Source organism: Oncorhynchus mykiss, chromosome 25, assembly GCF_057628025.1.
Source record: "Oncorhynchus mykiss isolate SJ-2025 chromosome 25, ASM5762802v1, whole genome shotgun sequence".
Taxonomy (NCBI): domain Eukaryota; kingdom Metazoa; phylum Chordata; class Actinopteri; order Salmoniformes; family Salmonidae; genus Oncorhynchus; species Oncorhynchus mykiss.
The window spans coordinates 75,088,584-75,103,547 of NC_143046.1; the positions used below are offsets into that span (position 1 = coordinate 75,088,584).

A 14,964-nucleotide genomic window follows, 5' to 3' on the forward strand; every position below is an offset into this window, starting at 1 on the left:
TAGTCTGGCCAGATATCTCCATTGACCCTTTTTGCATTCACTGTTTTTTGACTCACCAAATACGCTGCTGCTACTGTTTATTATCTATCCTGTTGCCCAGTCACTTTATTCTTCGTTATCCATGTATATACACATTTCTACCTCAATTACCTTGTACTCCTGCACATTGACTCAGTACTGGTACCCCGTGTACAGTATATAGCCAAATTATCGTTACTCATTGTATATCTATTATTATGTGTTTTAATTTTCTATTATTTCTCTATTTTTCTTTCTCTCTGCATTGTTGGAAATGGCCTGTAATTATGCAATTCACTATTAGTCTACACCTGTTTTTTACAAAGCATGTGACAAATAAAATTTGATTTGATTTTGATTGAGGAAAAATTTACTTACTATGACTGTGATATGTGGTTCTCACATAGCTATCTTAAGATGAATGCACTAACTGTAAGTCACACTGGATAAGAGCATCTGCTAAATTACTAAAATAAAAAAATATATACAGTACCAGTCAAAAGTTTGGACACACCTACTCATTCCAGGCTCTAAACATTAATATTTTGATTTGTTAAACACTTGACTGACCTTCATGTCTTAAAGTAATAATGGACTGTCATTTCTCTTTGCTTATTTGAACTGTTCACGGCCTAATATGGACTTGGTATTTTACAAAATTGGTCTATCTTCTGTATACCACTCCTACCTTGTCACAACACAACTGATTGGCTCAAATGCATTAAGAAGGAAATTCCACAAATGTATTTAACAAGGCACAGCTGTTAACTGAAATGCATTCCAGGTAACTACCTCATGAAGCTGGTTGAGAGAATGTGTGTGTGATATATAATTGTTTAACTTGGGTCAAATGTTTAGGGTAGCCTTCCACACGCTTCCCACAAAAAGTTGGGTGAATTTTGGCCCATTCCTCCTGGCAGAGCTGGTGTAACTGAGTCAGGTTAGTAGGCCTCCTTACACGCACAAAAGCACCCCCACAAAATTATGCTGCCACCCCCATGCTTCACGGTTGGGATGGTGTTCTTCGGCTTGCAAGCCTCCCCCTTTTTCCTCCAAACATAACGATGGTCATTATGGCCAATAAGTTCTATTTTTGTTTTATCAGACCAGAGGACATTTCTTAAAAAAGTACAATCTTTGTCCCATGTGCAGTTGCAAACCGTAGTCTGGCTTTTTTTATGGCGGTTTTGGAGCAGTGGCTTCTTCCTTGCTGAGCGGCCTTTCAGGTTATGTCGATGTAGAACTCGTTTTACTGTGGATACTGATACTTTTGTACCTGTTTCCTCCAGCATCTTCACAAGGTCCTTTGCTGCTGTTCTGGAATTAATTTGCACTTTTCGCACCAAAGTACATTATTCTCTAGGAGAAAGAGCGCGTCTCCTTCCTGAGCGGTATGATGGCTGCATGGTCCCATAGGGTTTATACTTGCGTACTATTGCTTGTACAGATGAACGTGGTACCTTCAGGCATTTGGAAATTGCTCCCAAGGATGAACCAGACTTGTGGAGGTCTACAATCTTTTTTCTGAGGTCTTGGCTGATTTCTTTTGATTTTCCCATGATGTCAAGCAAAGAGGCACTGAGTTTGAAGGTAGGCCTTGAAATATATCCACAGGTACACCTCCAATTGACTAAAATTATGTCAATTATCCTATCAGAAGCTTCTAAAACCATTACATAATTTTCTGGGATTTTCCAAGCTGTTTAAAGGCACAGTCAACTTAGTGTATGTAAACTTCTGACCAACTGGAATTGTGATACAGTGAATTATAAGTGAAATAATCTGTCTGTAAACAATTGTTGGAAAAATGACTTGTGTCATGCACAAAGTAGATGTCCTAACTGACTTGCCAAAACTGTAGTTTGTTAAGTGGTTGAAAAACTAATTTTAATGACTCAATCCAAGTGTATGTAAACTTCTGACTTCAACTGTACACTACCGTTCAAAAGTTTGGGGTCACTTAGAAATGTCCTTGTTTTCCTTGAAAACATACATGAAATGAGCAAAATGAATAGGAAATATAGTCAAGACGTTGACAAGGTCATAAATAATGGTTCTTAATTGAAATAATAATTTTGTCCTTCAAACTTTGCTTTCATCAAAGAATCCTCCATTTGAGCAATTACAGCCTTGCAGACCTTTGGCATTGTAGTTGTCAATTTGTTGAGGTAATCTGAAGAGATTTCACCCCATGCTTCCTGAAGCACCTCCCACAAGTTGGATTGGCTTCATGGGCACTTTTACGTACCATACGGTCAAGCTGCTCCCACAACAGCTCAATAAGGTTGAGATCCGGTGACTGTGCTGGCCACTCCATTATAGACAGAATGCCAGCTGACTCCTTCTTCCCTAAATAGTTATTGCATAGTTTGGAGCTGTGCTTTGGGCCATTGTCGTGTTGTAGGAGGAAATTGGCTCCAATTAAGTGATAGCCGTCCTTTTTCAAGATCCATTTATCCCTGTAAAAATGTCCCACTTTACCACAACCAAAGAAACCCCAGAACATCACATTGCCTCCACCATGCTTGACAGATGGCGTCAAGCACTCCTCCAGCATCTTTTCATTTTTTCTGCATCTCACGAATGTTCTTCTTTGTGATCCGAACACCTCAAACTTAGATTAGTCTGTCCATAACACGTTTTTCCAATCTTCCTCTGTCTAGTGTCTGTGTTCTTTTGCCCATCTTAATCTTTTATTTTTATTGGCCAGTCTGAGATATGGCTTTTTCTTTGCAACTCTGCCTAGAAGGCCAGCATCCCGGAGTTGCATCTCCCCTGTTAACATTGAGACTGGTGTTTTGCGGGTACTATTTAATGAAGCCGCCAGTTGTGGACTTGTGAGGCGTCTGTTTCTCAAACTAGACACTCTAATGTACTTGTCCTCTTGCTCAGTTGTGCACCGGGGCCTCCCACTATTCTTTCAATTCTGGTTGGAGCCAGTTTGCGCTGTTCTGTGAAGGGAGTATTACACGGCGTTGTACGAGATCTTCAGTTTCTTGGCAATTTCTCGCATGGAATAGCCTTCATTTCTCAGAACAAGAATAGACTGATGCGTTTCAGAAGAAAGTTCTTTGTTTCTGGTCATTTGGAGCCTGTAATCGAAATCACAAATGCTGATGCTCCAGACACAACTAGTCTAAGGACAGTTTTATTGCTTCTTTAAATTGGTTTAAACAACAGTTTTCAACTGTGCTAACATAATTGCAAAAGGGTTTTCTAATGATCAATTAGCCTTTTAAAATGATAAACTTGGATTAGCTAACACGACGTGCCATTGGAACACAGGAGTGATGTATGCCTATGTAGATATTATAATTTTTTTAATCAGGGGTTTCCAGCTACAAGAGTCCTTTACAACATTAACAATGTCTACACTGTATTTCTGATCAATTTGATGTTATTTTAATGGACAAAAAAAATGCGGCCAGCACCGGTAGAGAAATGTAAGATGTGCTTAGCTATCATCACCTAAACAATCTTCATCTATGTTCTGATTGATGGTGATTCATTCATGTGAATGATTTACATTTGCACTGCAGGTAATCTAATCAATCAATCCTACCCGAAAAAACTCTTGCATTTATCAGTCATTTTAAATAATGTGGGTGAATATATCTGAAGCTCAGACCCCTGTGATGTCGAACACCATCAACATGAATGGAATGATAACCCGGGTACTGAGGAAGCCTGTTGCATAGTGCATTGAGCACAGCACAGACCTCCCCTTAGAAGCCAGACCTTTTAAGTGGTCAAACGGCATTGTGAAACCCAGGACAACCCATTTAGAGTATTACATAAGAGAGAGAAGTCAGCGCAGGCTAACCTGTCCAGTTCAACGAGGTCAGTCAATCAGACCATGAGATGCATTTTACGTAATGAACCCCGCAAGTCCCTTGATCGATTTAATCTCTGTCAATCTGTTATCAAAAGGAGGCTAAGTGTGTCTATTTAGAACTCATCGGTCGGCGCAACAGTAGATACTAGATTTATAAAACACACACATTTTACCATGTGACCTATTCACTCACTGCATGGATGGAAAACTAGCTCATCTTATTGTCAGATCACATTATAATGGAGATGATCTGGACACCATCATTGGAACCACTTGGTGAGGAAAGGAAGCAAGGACAGAAATAGACATGCATGTGTGTCGAAGGTAATAGGGGGGCAATTTCCTATTCGCTGGATCTGAAAACCACCCAGGGCTGCATCCCAAATGGAACCATTTTCCCTATATAGTGTACTACTTTCGATCAGGGCCCATAGGGAATTGCGTACCATTTGGGATGCAGACCAGGTCATATAGCCTAGCTAGCGACATGTGTGTTACATTTTGGTTAGAGTCAGGAACATTTGGAATTGATTTTGGTCGGTCGGAGCTGTTTTGGTGCTCTCCTGACAGAATGCCATTGGGATCAGATCACTCAGACTGCAGAGTGGAGCAGAGTGGAGCACTCAGGGTCTAGAGAGTTGCTAAGATCAATATTAGCAGGGTGCTGACAGGCCAATCGGCTCTTAGTTCCCCTGGGCTCTGATAGAAGGGTCAAATGTCAAGCCAATAGGGGGATGCCTCCAGCCCTCTTCCATCCCACTCATGAAATAACCAGAGGCAGACAGTCCCTGGTCCCTGCAGGAATGCAGTTACACACACACACACACCACGGCTGGTTTAGATGCCTCTGATGAAAACCAACCACACATATACACACTCTTCACAATCCCAGACTTGATCCCTCCCTCTCATTCAGCCATATCTGAGCTAACTCCCAATTTTCTAAACTCATCCTTTTCCCCAGGACCCTGGATACCCACTGCTCTCCTCCCTTGTTGCCAGGGCTGTTTCTGATTCAGAGCCCTGCCTGCATTACATGTGCTAATCCAGCGGGATGAGTCGCTGGGATTGAACAAGGACCAGTGTGAGTAATGAGTTTTTATAGGCTAAGCTTCGGCTGCATGGGTCCCCCAGCTGCCAATCAAAGATTGGTGGGAGTCTCTGGGCAGTGTGTGTGTGTGTGTGTGTGTGTGTGTGTGTGTGTGTGTGTGTGTGTGTGTGTGTGTGTGTGTGTGTGTGTGTGTGTGTGTGTTGGGGGCAAACAGTGGTGACCGAGCTGCTTCATACAGGGGCTAAGCATCTAACAACATCCATTCAGCCATCCATCCCCTTGGAAACGGATGCAATATTGAGCAGATAAGGAGGTGACAGTATATTCAAATCAGGAAACAGCAAAAAACCAACTGCCCCATGCCCTCACTCTTCATAGAAAATAGCGATAGGGAAACTACTAACTCAGAACAGTCAGGGGTATTAGCACAAGGCCAAAGTTGGACCCATTGACCTTTCTCACAGCCTAGCTCTAGTACTGTTAGAAAAACTCCACCTCCAACTCAAACACACAGAGTCATGGTGAATGCCAGACTAGAGTTCCAGTCACAAACAGAACCATGCTAACACCCACAGTAACACCCAGAGATCCTAAAAACACTCAAACGGTGCAGCGGTGGACAATCTGACGTGCTGTCTGTGTGTGTGTGAGTCTGTGTGTGTGTCTGTATGTCTGTGTGTGTGTCTGTGTGTGTGTGTGTCTGTGTGTGTGTGAGTCTGTGTGTGTGTGAGTCTGTGTGTGTGTCTGTATGTGTGTGTGTGTGTGTGTGTGTGTGTGTGTGTGTGTGTGTGTGTGTGTGTGTGTGTGTCTGTGTGTGTGTGAGTCTGTGTGTGTGTCTGTATGTCTGTCTGTCTGTGTGTGTGTGTGTGTGTGTGTGTGTGTCTGTGTGTGTGTCTGTGTGTGTGTGTGTGTGTGTGTGTGTGTGTGTGTGTGTGTGTGTGTGTGTGTGTGTGTGTGTGTGTGTGTGTGTGTGTGTGTGTGTGTGTGTGTGTGTGTGTGTGTGTGTGTGTGTGTGTGTCTGTGTCTGTGTGTCTGTGTGTGTGTGTGTTGGCTCACCCTAGGAAGAAATGCATACGAGTCTCATTATAGTTTTTTTTTGTTCAGGGCTCCCTGCATTCCCAGCTCACACCACACAGAGACAGACGGAGTGTTGTTTTCCCTTGAATTATGACAGACACATTCTGAGCACATAGCTGCCTAAATACAGAGGGAGTAAAAGGGAGTAGAATTCCACTGTGCCAGTAGCACACTACTTATGCTTCCCTTACAGTTAGTTGTCCATAGAGAAACAGAAGCAGCCACAGATTTCCACTAAGATCCATTACTGTGCGAGTGTTGTTGTTCCCCTGTTGAATAACATACAGCCAGAAGTCTTGTAATGCTTTCATTGAAACATTTTTAAACAATCTTACCTTTTTACACAACAGCAATAGATCCTCTTATATGGGTAAACATCCTCGTTATAAAGTCCAGTCGAGGCAGCGAAACAAGCTCCACAGAGCAGAGTGAGTCCTGCTCTGCTCTCTGTTCTGCTCTCTGCTTTCTACAGGCAGGCAGCCAGCGCTACTAGAGACCAGATGACCGAGAATGTGAGAAGAGCTGAAGACAGAGCTTCCTATGTCTCCAGCAGTGAGATCACCACAATCACAGTCCAGGAAAGGAGAGAAACACATCCAGCACCAGCCTCATCCAGCAGAACAGCCCGGAACAGAAAGACCTACTCAGCATGGACATAGCATTGTGACATCCACGGGTTGAGTCAGTGAAGCGTGGTCACTGAACTGTAGCTGTAGTCGAGCCAACTCCTCTGTCTGCAGATAAATACACAGCCTCACAGTCAGTCGCAAACTATCTACCACACAGAACTGTTTCTCTATTCTACAGTAACACTTGGACCTATCAATCTATCCAAGTCTAACTCACTGTAATCCAGTAAAGTCTCCCCACTTAAACGATCTCTGGAAGTGACTACACTGAGACAGCACACAGGCCGTCAGTCCACACTGCTCTGAGCCTATGGACAGAGACACACAAACCCACTGATGTTGGCTTCTGCTGCTGCTGCAGTCAGCCAGCCCTCATCCCTATGCCATGCCACACCCCCCAGTACCCAGCGTGTTTCTATTGGAGGGAGTCAGAGCTGGGCTCCTCCCACTGCTCTCAGCTTTCTTTCTGTTCCACTTAGAGAAGTGTGTGTGTGTGTGTGTGTGTGTGTGTGTGTGTGTGTGTGTGTGTGTGTGTGTGTGTGTGTGTGTGTGTGTGTGTGTGTGTGTGTGTGTTTCCTGCCATATTGAAAGATCAATACTCTTAGTGCCATGGACCATCTGTATCCAGATTGGGTTACACTAGCAGGAGCTCTATTGTATAAGATCGGCTCATCACACACCCTAACATATTATCTATCACTGACAATCAATCACTTCACAGACTAGGCCAACGTAACTTACATTGCGCTACAATGGATGGATCTGTCGTCCTGCCTTCCATCCACCAGACAGACAGAGTTCATGTCCTATCATTTTCTCAGAATACTAAGCTATTAAGGGAGTGATGAGGGCTTTCCTCATCAAGAACAGATCACACTACTGTTTGACACACAGAGAGACAGACAGACAGACAGACAGACAGACACAGACAGACAGACAGACAGACAGACAGACAGACACACGATAGACACACACACACACACACACACACACACACACACACATACTGTATCTGCCTCTGAGGCAATCCTTTCAATCTGCTTTAGGACTCAATTTCCCACCAACCACCACCAACCAGTACAGCAGGTAACCTAGCAGTTAAGAGTGTTGGGCCAGTAACCGAAAAGGTCGCTGGCTTGAATCCCCGAGCCAGCAAGGCGGAAAAATCTACGTGGATTAAGGCAGCCCCCTGCACCTCTCTGATTCAGAGGGGTTGGGTTAAACGCGGAAGACACATTTCAGTTGAATGCATTCAGTTCCCTTTCCCAGTGTTAAGACTTACGATTGTGATTCAAGTGGATAATCAGCTTTGGGATCATTCTAGATGTTTTCCCCACCCATTTGACTCATATCAATAAAAAAGGAACACAATAGTCTACTATACCAATACTCTACTATACCAATACTCTACTATACCAATACTCTACTATACCAATACTCTACTATACCAAAACTCTACTATACCAATACTCTACTATACCAATTCTCTACTATACCAATACTCTACTATACCAATACTCTACTATACACACTGCAATACTACACCCAATGTAAGGTGGGGGTATGATTTCAAGCATTTTAGATTTGCAAAACACACTGAAACTTCCCTGAGGAATACATCTGCAACAGTTGCCCAACGTTGGAGCTGATAAAAACATAGCAGTAACGCAATGTTGAGCTTAAAAGGTTACAGCAAGTAACTCTGTTGATCTATGGGCCCTGGTCAAAAGTAGTGCACTAAATAGGGAATAGGGTGCCATTTGGGCTGCATCCTCTGTCCACTGCAGTCCGTAAAACAGCATGCTAGTGTTCCTGTGGATGACTGACCTTTGCCCAAATAATACCCAGCAGCATTCGCTCTCATGTTGGTGTTCTCAGATAGTTGGTAAGTAGAGGAATAAAAGGGGGTTTCCCCTGCTGCCAGAATCCTCTTTATGAGCCGATGGATAAAGGCTTGCTCTGATTTTTTGATTTTATTAACTCGGCACATGCCTCAGCCCTCTTTCTCTCAGTGCAAAGCCCTCTGGTGTACAAAGTCTCATTCACTTCATTCGCTGTTGGAAAATGCAGCATCATTCACGACACACAGTGTATCGATGACAATTAACAAGCAGAGAGCAACTTATCTATAATCTCACCATGCTGTGAAATGAATGACACACAGAGATACTGGGACACAATGCTCCGACAACTGGTGGTCTAGAGTCGACTAGTATGTGGACACAAGTCATTGAAAAGTATCCCATGGTATCAAAAACACAGGAGCCAATCTAATGGAGCCCGTTACAAGCTATTCAATGGACTCAGCAATCCTCCTCCCCTCTAGAAAGAGGACTTTGTCCACGTCACAGAGTCACACAGAGCAGGGCCTGGCTGCCCTCAGAGAGAGAACCAGTGTTTGCCAGCAGTCAGCACCCTGGGCTGGCCTGGCTGTCTACGGATGCCTGCCCAGTCTGCAGAGGCTCAGTGGCTAGCTGATACCAACTGGTGAGTGGTCAGACAGACTGACATTCCCCTGTGGGGTCAGACAGCTGAGGACAGCGCTCCCTCAGTCTCATTCACACAGCCTGAAGCCTGCCAGGTTCCTAGTAAATAACATGGCCATCATCACTGTTGTAATGAAACAAACTGGTCATGATGCATTCCCTCTCTGGGACGGACTAACTGACTCACTGTCATTGTCTGTCTGTGAAGACTGTAGAGGAATGCCACAGATGGACGAACACACACGCACGCACACACACAGTCATCATATCACGCGGCTGCAAAAACAGTCCTCTGATTACAGACATACTGCCTTTTAATGGGATATATGGGATATTCAAGCCATTTTTTATGACAGTGGTTGAAAAGCCTGGGAAATAAAACAGCCTGTGCATGTTTCATACATGCTATGTTCACAGACGTTTAGAATCTCCTAAACTGTGTTTCAGTAAACAGTTCCGTGAAGGGAGAGTCTTGGTTTTTCCCTCTGGGCGTGCCTCAACAGGATAAACTGATCCATCGAAGGAGTGACACACAGACCTCAGTAACCCGACCTGGAATATCAGCAAGCCCTGGAGACAAATCTCACAATGGCTCATAATCTGACACAATCAATAACACAATGTCTCAATCACACATACACATTTCCAGCTGAATCCAACATTATGACAGACGTCTGCTGTGATGAATAGGGCTTGGTTAGTTACAGGATATAGTTAGAACTTCACCAGGAAGTAAACACTAATCATCAAAAGTTTCATGAAACATCCAAACATGATGACCATCCCACTGTGAGAATTACAGTTGGCTGAAACACATGGCACTGCTTTGCTCGGGTCCCAGTCGTGCTGTGGAACAAGCTGTGTCCTGTCTCTGTCATGAGCAGGGCACTTTAGTCAGTTAGCTGCGGCCTCATTAGCACAGTGAAGTGAGCTGTCAGACACTTATCTTAGATAGCCATAACACTGTTCACTGTGAGAAACATATTTACCCTGCCTGCATCCCAATTTTCTGGGAAGTGTACACTTGTGCACGCCTCTGAACAGATCTACAGTAAATAGCATTTGATACGCATAAGCATACGCTATAGAGAGTTTCCATCATATTTCTTCACATCAGTCATTTCCTTTTAATGGGAAGTGGGCAAGTGCACAAGAAGGATAAATAATTGGGACACAGACCCTGTTTGTATGCAGGATACTAACAACATTCAAAAGGATGTATATATCATCCAATCACACAATCCCTCGGCTGACTGGAGATAGTCAGCAAGAGGCAGTCTGGTTTCATCCCTCTGTTCCTCCCCATGTTGCCCGACTGTATTCCAGGGCGTGTTCTCAGCATGAGCAAAACAGCTGGCAGGCGTATTCACAGTCATTTTCAACCTCTCCTTGTCCCAGTCTGTAATCCCCACATGGTTTAAGATGACCACCATCATTCCTGTTCTCAAGAACTCTTAAGTTGTCATGCCACAATGACTACCACCCTGTAGCACTCACATCTGTAATCATGAAGTGCATTGAGAGGCTGATTATGGCACACATCAACACCATTATCCCATACACCCTTTACCCACTCCAATTTGTATACCGCCCCAACAGATCCATAGATTACACAATCTCAATTGCTCTCCACACGGTCCTCACCCACCTAGATAAGAGGAATACCTATATGAGAATGCTGTTCATTGACTACAGCTCAGCGTTCAATACCAGTGTGCCCTCCAAGCTCATCATCAAGCTTAGGACTCTAGGTCTGAACACCTACCTCTGCAACTGGACCCTGGACTTCCTGACGGGCTGATCCCAGGTGGCGAGGGTAGGCAACATCAAATCCGCCACACTAACCCTCAATACAGGGGCCTCACAGGGATATGTGCTTAGTCCCCTCCTGTACTCCCTATTCACCCACGACAGCGTAGCCACGCATGACTCCAACACCATTATCAAGTTTGCTGACAACACAGCGGTGCTAGGCCTGATCACAGGAGATGATGAGTCAGCCGACAGGGAGCTGGCAGTGTGGTGCCGGAGCAACAACCTCTCCCTCAACGTCAGCAAGAACAAGGAGCTGATCGTGGACTACAGGAAACAGGGGGCTAGTACGCCACATTGACGGGGCCACAGTGGAGCAGGTTGAGAGCTTCAAGTTCCTCGGTGTGCAAATAACTAAAGACTTAAAATGGTCCAAACACATTTGGCAAGGGCCACCAAATCTTGAGAGGATTTTGACTGGCTGCATCACTGCCTGGTATGTCAACTGGTATGTCAACTGCAGCGCCCTCGATCGCATGGCACTACAGAGGGTGGTGCAGACAACCCAGTACATCACAGAGGCCAAGCTCCCTGCCATCCAGGACATCTATATCAGGCGGTGTGGTAGGAAGGCCCGGGGAAAAAAAGACTCCAACCACCAAAGACTATTTCTCCTGCTTCTGCACGGCAAGCGGTACCAGTGCATCAAGTCTGAAGCCAACAGGCTCTTGAATAGCTTCAATCGCCAAGCCATAAGGCTGATAAATAGCTAACAATAGCTACACAGACCATCTGAGTTAAAAAGGTCAATGAGGATACAAGGTTATTTTTTATTTTTGTCTCTATGTACACTCACAGAGCCCTACACACTCCCAGAGCCCTACACACTCACACACTCACGCCATCATCTGCCCACTCACACATAACATGCACATACATTTATACTGCCTCTGCACACATGGACACCCACTCACATACAAGCTACTGCTATCTTATATCTTGATGCTAAGTCACCTTACTCCTGTACATATATACCTTCATTACTCCAGTATCCCTGCACATTGTAAATATGGTATTTGAACCAACCCTGTTTATAGTATGCTAACTTACTTATTGTGTTCTTCATATTTTTGTTGAGTTTTGAGTTTGAAAGAAAGGCATTTCAAAGTACTTGAAACTTGTTGTTATTGTTCAGAAGATCCCTTATCTGCTTACTGTAAGTTACTCAAGGTATAGACTCAGGGTGAAATCAGTGTCATTGAGTCATTGAGGATACAAAGTGCAAACAGATGATGTATGGTAGCACCAACAACAAATTCAGAATCCTGGTTCACTTCGGACAGATCAGACAGAGCTTCCTTCCTACTTGAGGTAGTTAAAAATACAATTCTAAGAGGTCAGAGTTTGTTTGGAACATTTTGATATGCATGACCAACATAAGACAGTTCTTCGGATTGAGTCAGAGACCAGACAGTAGCCATCAATTCTCCTCCCATTTGTTGAAAGGATCAGAGCTACCTGACATCCTCCTCACCGATCCAGGATAAGAACATTTATAACCACATCAAGTTTTATGTTGGAAAGATACCCGGAACTGCATGTCTCAGACCTCAGCAGAATATGATATTCTTTGAGGAGGACAAGTGCTGTATAGTAGGTCAGCCCACCCATCTGCTTTACCTCTGACCAAAGGGGTTACACAGAAAGTACCAATATGACAGAAAACATTTCCTAGAAATTATCTTGTGAAGAGAACAGTGAGGACGAGACACAGATATAGGAAGCACAGCATGTCCATATTGAATGATAGAGGCCTATCGTCAATTTGGGGGAACTTACACAAGATCAGGAGTCCTATCAAACATAAATCACCTGCAGCCCATATAGGCCTAAGTTCAGATGGTTAACAAAAAAACAAAACTTTGATCAAAAGTGATGTGCCATGGGAAATCAATTCTTATTATGAACATTACAAACACAATCCCATTGGTTTGCTTTATTTGGAAACCCCATCAATATTTAGAGTACAATAACTCACACACTGTGAGCAACTGCCCCACTCACAATGACATTGACAGGCAAGCAAACACTGTAGTTGTTGTCAGTGAAAACAGCAACCATGGAGCGAGGAGCAGCAGGACTGATAGACAGATAGCTACAGATAACTATAAAACATCAAAGCAAAGGTAGGGTATTCTGTGCATGTCTGTAGCAACACTGTAGCAATCATTCATACCGATCAAGCATCATTGCAACATGGCAAGTCACATTGCTTCAACTTTTGTAACACTCCCAGACATCTGGAACAACAGTGTCTGTGAGGCGTCCTACTTGGAATGTTGGTGACAAACAACTAAGGTTTTTCAATGTGATTCACAGTGGAATGCCACCTGGGCTCTATGTTAGCATGTCACAATCAGACATTCGTCTATTTAGGCCTGGCCTTGTGGGAAACCATTTTGGCTCACAGTTTGATAGTTTCACTCTTGCCCCAAGGGCAATTCCATGGTGACAGATTAACGAGACTCAGATTTTTTACTTTAAATGTATACCAAACAAAAACCATTGATTTAAAAGTTTAACAAACTACACAACTCTACGCATATGAATGATTACTTTTCACGATTTCCACAGAAAATGTTACAAAAGCACATTTACAGGAAGAATTGTGCAGATACAAAGTCTGGTAACAGAACAAAACGGAGGGAGATTTCACTGTAATTCTGTTACCAAACTTTGCATCTGCACAGTTTTCCAGTAAAAGTGTTTTTTTTATTAAACTGTGTAAATTGTTCAAATGAGTCATTGTGCATAGAGTTGTTTGTTAAACTTTGAATGGTTTTTGTTTGGCATACAATCTCAGCGTAATTCCGTTACAACTTCATAGTTCGGGATCAGAGTAGGAACCGGCTTAGTTTGTATGTGAGGCTGACATTGTTTCTGAGTATGGTGATGTAGTGTGTCCCTCTAAGCGGAATGCCTGTTCACACTTTCTCTGCCCTATTAACAAATAAGAGAGTTTAATGATTCAAAGCATAACACTGTAACACACTTGCCAACAATGGAAGATTATTCAAAACATTTCCAAGCTGCCTGCTCCTCACGCCTACTCAAAGACGCAGAGCATAAGACAGTGAAGAAAGAGAGCGATGAAGCACCTTTTATTCAATAGGGACACTTCCCAGCTACACTGTTGGGTGTCCTATAAAACAGTCGGTAGTGCCTCTATCTCTGTATGTTTATGTATGCAGTGTGGGTGCTGACAACCTCGTCTGGGGGGTTAGGGGAGCAGAAAGGGGAGAGAGCTGGGTTCACTGAGGCAGTCCTCTAAGTCCTCTCTAGAGGGTTTAAGTTGGGGGGAGCTGACTGATAGGCTGCGCCTCTGCCTGAAAATGAATAGCACCAGATCACACCATTGTCCAGCCCCACTGAAGCACAAAGACAGAGAATGGGAAGTTCAAACAGCTACACTGGGCCATTGTTGAGCCTCACCGGGCCGACAGGGCTGGGCTCAATGGGTGGGGCAACGCAGGCAGAGCAGGGCTATAGCGGCCTCTGGGATAGTCCCATCCATTTCATACTAGTCCTACAAAGAAACTAAATGGTGGCTGATGCAACCACCGCACACGCTGTTGCTCCTCCTATCTGCCTGATTTTACTGTGGGTGGTGGAAGGGGTGTGTTGCTACCAACCTTGTGGTATTACGCAATGTCTGTCTCCACCACATGCAAATATGCAAGTCTTGAACAGACACACAATCAGAGAGTGAAACACACACACTAAAGTCCAGCAGAGAGCATACAGTACTCTGGTAAATCATTCTCCACAGCAGTTCACAGGCAAAGGCAGAAGCTGAGCGACCACTGAAGGAAAAACAACTGGCTTGGTTTCACTGAGTGAGATAGCTCATCTATCCTCATCAATATCTTGACATAGCAACAAAACTATTCTAAAAACAGTACATCATAACTTCCTTATGAGGAAAAATAGAACCAACCAGAACTGTGCCAAATGGTATTGGTAGCTCCTCTACACATTTAGCGGAAGAGCTACAATGTTTCTCTTTTTCAAGGCTTTCCCAGTTAGATCAAGACTGGAACGTTTTATGAACAACTA

General features: G+C 43.8%; 1 protein-coding gene across 4 annotated transcripts in view; it reads right to left on the reverse strand.

Annotated features, from left to right (window-relative positions):
* Positions 1-14,964, reverse strand: part of daam1a (dishevelled associated activator of morphogenesis 1a) — a 72,240-nt gene that overhangs the window by 53,119 nt on the left and 4,157 nt on the right. For 2 of the 4 annotated variants that reach the window (XM_090221064.1, XM_036962822.2), the window contains exon 1: positions 6,317-6,992. The exons of the other annotated variants lie outside the window; for them this stretch is intronic. The gene's annotated coding sequence lies outside the window, so the exon portion shown is untranslated. Of the gene's footprint in view, positions 1-6,316; positions 6,993-14,964 lie in introns of those variants that run through there. 4 annotated transcript variants of the gene reach the window in all.